At 42.8% G+C, this 5,392-nt stretch overlaps 1 long non-coding RNA gene across 1 annotated transcript; it reads left to right on the top strand.

Moving 5' to 3' along the window:
• The first annotated feature begins 662 nt into the window (after positions 1-662).
• On the top strand, positions 663-2,996 carry LOC132075815 (uncharacterized). The gene is made up of 2 exons (XR_009418827.1): positions 663-876; positions 2,408-2,996. It is a non-coding gene; the product is annotated as an uncharacterized LOC132075815 (long non-coding RNA).
• The last annotated feature ends 2,396 nt before the right edge of the window (positions 2,997-5,392 follow it).

Raw genomic sequence — 5,392 nt, 5'->3', positions numbered from 1 at the left:
TCTAATTTCAACAATTGGATTGTTGAATTTATACACCTCTCTTCTCCCAGGCTTTGTTCATTGAAGCTCATCAGAGTTAGTTTATCAAAACTCAAAGTTTCAGTAGTTTTCCCCAAGCTCCAAAAGTAGCTTATGACAACTTTGCTAAATGCTGGCTAAGAGTAATTTAAGACTAACACACTATTTTTAATTGATATAGACTGATTATTATTATTAATTAAAACAAATACTTTACAAGTTCATTAAAGCTATTAACTAAAATTATTTTCAAGTTCTATTGTTTCTAACAATAACACTCTTCTTGGCAACACTGAGGAGTGACACCTGGAACAAAGCAGCTCCTCCAAGGCTCCTGGCAGGGGTAGAGTGGCAGCTTCTCTTGGTGCTCCAGAGAAATTACAGAAATTACAGACTAGACATGGCCACCTTTGTAGAGTGTCACAGTTGGGGGGGTCACTTTGATGGAAGTCTGGTTTCATCTGAAGAGCTCTAACTATCCCTGTGATGTGAAGGAGCAGACCTGACTGCTCAAAAATTGTCCATCTCCATGGACCATGTGTCTGTGATTGCCCTGACCCAGCCCTGAAGGCAGGGAGGGGCTGGAGACAGTCCTGGGGAGGTAAATGGCCAAACACAACCCACCTTTGATGCTTTCTGAGGAAGTCTGGAGGAGCAGGAATGTGTTTGAGGACACCTGCCCTGGCTGCTAACTGGGGAATTGATTCAGCTGTGTTGGGACCAGCATTCCCCAACTGGAATTGCTCCACCAGCACTTAGACACCTCTAATTCCTGGATCCTGCCTGTCCCCAGTGGCACAGCTAGGAGAAACAGCATGAGGATTGCTGAGATGTTCTAGGAGCTTCCATTTATAGCAGGTACTCATCATTTTACAGTGTTGGTTTTCCTTCTGTTGATAAGCAGGTTTTGCTTTTCCTGCCACCCTTCTTGCAGGGGTCTGCCAGTCTTTGGTTTCACACTGAATTGTTGGTAACCAAGTGGCCAATGCCCTACTTGGACATTTGGGTGGTACAATGAGGCTGCTAAGGATGAAGGACTGGAAATTGTAATTTTAGTCTAAGGAGGAAAAAAGCAACCTTTTTCAAAAAAGGAAAAAAACCTTTTTTGGTAGGTTTTGTGAGATCTCAGAGGTGTTTGCTGGGCTAAGGGGTCTTGGAGTACCTGGACCTGACTCCCCAGAGGGTTTGAGTGGTGAGAGTGAGGTGTTTCCACCACTTTTGGGGCTCTGAGTGCCTTTTTCAACCTCCTGGGGATGATGCAGCTTTCCCAGCTCCTCCATAGGCATGGAGTGGGGTGTGAGTGCCAAGGAAGTGGAGTAAACACCAATAAAAGGGGCTGGCTGCTGTGGGAGGTGGGAACCAAAGCCAGCCACTGGTAAATGGCAATGTTTTCCAAAAGGGAAAGTTTTCAGCAGGATTTAAGAGCAAATAAAAGGAGCCCTTGAGGACTCCTACAGAGCTGCAAGGTCAGGGAGAGAGAAAAGCAAGTTCTTTATATTGTGGTGATAAATCAGATATAGGGAGGTGCAAGAAGTTGCTCATACTGGCAAGCCCTTCAAGGGCAAAGATTGCCCAAGCTCCTCTTAAAATATAAATAAGTTGTGGAGGGTTTTTTTTGTGGATTTTTAAAAAGCATCCCAGCTGTTTTTGCAGGGAGTTCCTCTGTCAGGAAGTAATGAGATCTTGCTGCCTGATTGATAAAACACACACAGTAAAGAGGTTTCATCTGTTGTGGTCTTCAGGGCATCACTGTGCTCTGCAATATATATATTTTAAAAAAATTACTCTGCTGACTCATGCTCTGCTCTCTGGAAAGTGCAGCCTTCTTGGCAATTCCCTTTTCCTCCACCCTCCACCCCTGGCATTATTTCCCTTGACAGCCATTTCCCAATTTTTATTTTTTTCTTTTTTTAAATAAAACTACATCCAAAAGGGTATAGCTTGTGGAAGGCAGTGTTTGGTCTCCTCTAATCCTATTGGGAACAGATGGAAGACTAGAGAAAAATCGTGCCTGGAAAAAGAATCCTCCAATAACTCTAGTTGTGTTGTAGTGCACACACATCTAACCATGTGCAAGGCAGACCTGAATGTTATTCTCCCTAATTACCCTTGCGAAGGACTTGAGAAGAGTCTGGGTGAGAATTGTGAATGTTTCAAAGCTACTTCTATTTCAAAGCTTTCTGGAAAACAATACAACTTTAAACATTCAATTGCTATTTTTCCTAAACAATACTATTTTGGAGTGGGTTTTTTTCCTGTTGAACTGATGTTTTTACTTGGGATTTGTTTGCAAGATGAAGGCTAGTCTGTTCTAGGAGTTGCTAAATCAAGGCCTCTGATATTTTTTCCCTTTGGAAGATTATTTTTCCCTTTTTTTCTGTGTTCTCAGTGCAAGCTAATGTGGAAAGTGCTCTGAGCATCTTTGGAACGTGGTTTGCTCAGAGGAGAAGAGACTTTCAGAACCAAGTTGTGTTTCCAGTGTCCTCACATCCATCATCTCTTTTTCAGGCTGGTCTTCCATGTCTGCTCTAGTCATTGACTGCTGTTTCCAGAACAACAAACCCCTTGGTGGTCAGGAATTCCTGGGCTGACTTGGTGGCCTCAGGCACCTCTGCTGGGAAGAAGCAGGGTGGATAAGTGGTGGGAGGGGACAGAGGATTCTTAATCCCACCAAACATTAATAATGCTAAAGGGTTTTTTTTTTTTAAACATCTAGAAAACATGAGAAAAAACACAATAATACTTCACTTACTATTTTAAGAAGTGTGGGCAGGAGGATAAGGGAGAGGATTCTGCCCCTCTACCCTGCTCAGCTGAGGGGCTTTTCTCTTAACAGAAAAGCTGTGTCCAAAATGATGCAGAGGAAGTCATGAAAAATACAAGTTAGTCATACTCAGTTGTGTGATAAGGCTGAATAATCAATATCTTTAAAGACTGGTGTTGCCAATAAAAATCCCTTGTGTATTTTTTTCTAATAATGGCTGGAGACTGTTAATTCTGTTGCTTGTTCTTGTGGGTTTGTTCTCTTAGAATTGTGATGAGTCCATGAATTCAGCTGGAAAGTGGAAAGTGATGCTCTACACAGCATTTTGGGGAGTCCAGTACTAATTTATCTACTGACACCCCTGTTGCCAGTGTTCACATGTGCTCTTTGGGACTATAATTCCATTTCCTGGAATTTTCCCTTAATTGGGACCTGGAAATCACAGGCTATTGAGGTAGGGGTTGTATTTCTTGCAGGATGCTCAGTATAGACCAATTTGTCTCTTAGTGCAAATGAAGTAATGAGAGTGAGGGAGTTTAGAGAGGTTTGGGGAAGGCTTGTCAGGAGGGGTTTTTGTATTTTTTTTTTCTTTTCTGTGGTAGTTGAGATTTGTGATGTTATATATAGACCTATTTGGCTGTTGTCCCCATCTGGTTGTGCTTAGTTTAGTGACAAAATTCACATCCTGACAGAAACAAGGAGGATTGGGAACAAGATTGACTGAAGCTGAATCTCCTGCCTTGTCTCAAAAAGGCTTCTTGTGAGAAGATTGGGAAGAAAAACAAAGTTGGCCAGAAGTGCAGTTTACAACCTGAGCACCCACAAACTGATCAGCAGAGTTCATACAGGTTTGGGCAGCTGGGAATTCTGCCCCCACACCTCCCTGGGAAATGACACACTCATTTTGTTTAAGGTGTTGCTACTCCATCCAAGGACCAGCCTGAACTTGGGCTCCCTCTGCACACAAACACATGGCTCCTCACAACCATTTCAATTTATGGCACACTGAGAGACAGCTGAAACACTTCTAAACCTTTCTAGGTCTTTACTGGAGACAGAAGTGCAGCAGGTCTGCAAGATCTTCCTCCATTTCTCCCAAACTTGGCTGCACCAAGCCCATGTGTGGGACTGTGTGAACTGTCCCAGTCTCCTGGGAAAGTCACAATTTTTCCATGACCTGGAGTGCTTTTCATCTCTCTGCTTGCTGGGCTCTGAGTGTTCTGGGGCAGGCACCATATTGTTTTGTTCTGTTTCTTACAATACTTGGCAAAGAGCAAAGAAAAGGCTGTCTTGGCTCTCTACCAGGTCTCCAAAGTGCTAAAATATTACTAACCTTGTAATAAATCTCAATTTTTTATTATTGTCTCACACTCCGCAGCTTATTTTGGCTCTGAGAATCTGCAAATTTGGACCAAAAAAATGTAAAAACTTGTCAAAGTGGAGCAAATGAGAGCACCCAGCTTCAGTCTCTTTAGCAAGACAACTGTGAATCACTGCTCCTTGGGGAGAAGAGCACAGGATTTCCTGGAACCAAATTCAGGACTTGACAGAGCTGTTTGATCTTCAGCTGATGTTTTGTTTTTGTTTTCTAAGCAGCAATAACATCATTTTAAGCTATAAACAGACCATTTTCCCTTGTCCTTGAAGTGAGTCATTAATTAGTTAATAACATGAATTAACTACTGCCTATATATAATAATTAAAGGGGTGATATTTGTTTTATCTACAATGTTCTTTCTAGTGGTGCATTTTTATTAACAGCCTCTCAATATCCAGCTTTCCTTGTCCCCTTCAGGATCAAAAATCCTCCTTAAAATCTGGTATAACACCTGTGCCTGGGATGTTATGAAATGCAATCCTCGAGCTCACCCAGGCTGAGATATGCAAAATAATTACTCTTGGATGACAAAGAGAAGCCCTGAGGGCTGTGTTCACAAAAGGATGCCTTGTTTCTCTGGAAGGTTGGATCCCTGCCTGCCCTGCTCCCCAGGAGCCACGCTGTTATCATGGGCTGGGAATTGCAGTGCACTGCCTGGAACTTTTGACAACTGCTTGGTCAGATTTGGTGGCTAAATCAATGGTTTGTCTAATTAATTACTGGGATCTTGCTGATGGGGCCGTGCAAGGTTCACGGTGAAAAGTTTATGTGCGTGTTTCAAACTGCTAAAAGAGGACACTTCAAATGTCCTCAGATAAAAAATATCATCTTTGATGGAGATTCTCCTGGTAGACAAGCAGGGAGGAAACAAAAGCCAAGCCTGCCTGGAAGTGCCTGTCCTCCTTCTGGCAAGACAATTTAATGCTTGGGATGCTGGGCTCTTGCCTCTGTCCTCTCTGCATATGGCCCCAATCAGGTGCCATGGTTTGGCCTTGGAATTAAATTTCTGTTACCTGGGAGGAGCAGTGAGTGAGATGTGCTGCACAGACAAGCAAACTTGCAGGAATAAATCCCTCTGCCACATCCCTTCACCAAACCTGGGATAGAGAAGACCAGTGCTGAGTGAATAGAGAAGATATTCCACATGTCACAGCATCTCTTAGTGCCTCATCTTTATTCCTTTATCAGAGCATATTAAAAGTGCTTTCCCCCACCTGAGTTGAATAGAAATC

The sequence above is a fragment of the Ammospiza nelsoni genome, chromosome 7 (genome assembly GCF_027579445.1).
Source record: "Ammospiza nelsoni isolate bAmmNel1 chromosome 7, bAmmNel1.pri, whole genome shotgun sequence".
Taxonomy (NCBI): Eukaryota; Metazoa; Chordata; class Aves; order Passeriformes; family Passerellidae; genus Ammospiza; species Ammospiza nelsoni.
Note: the sequence above shows the minus strand (reverse complement) of the source record. Positions and strands in the feature narration are given on the sequence as shown.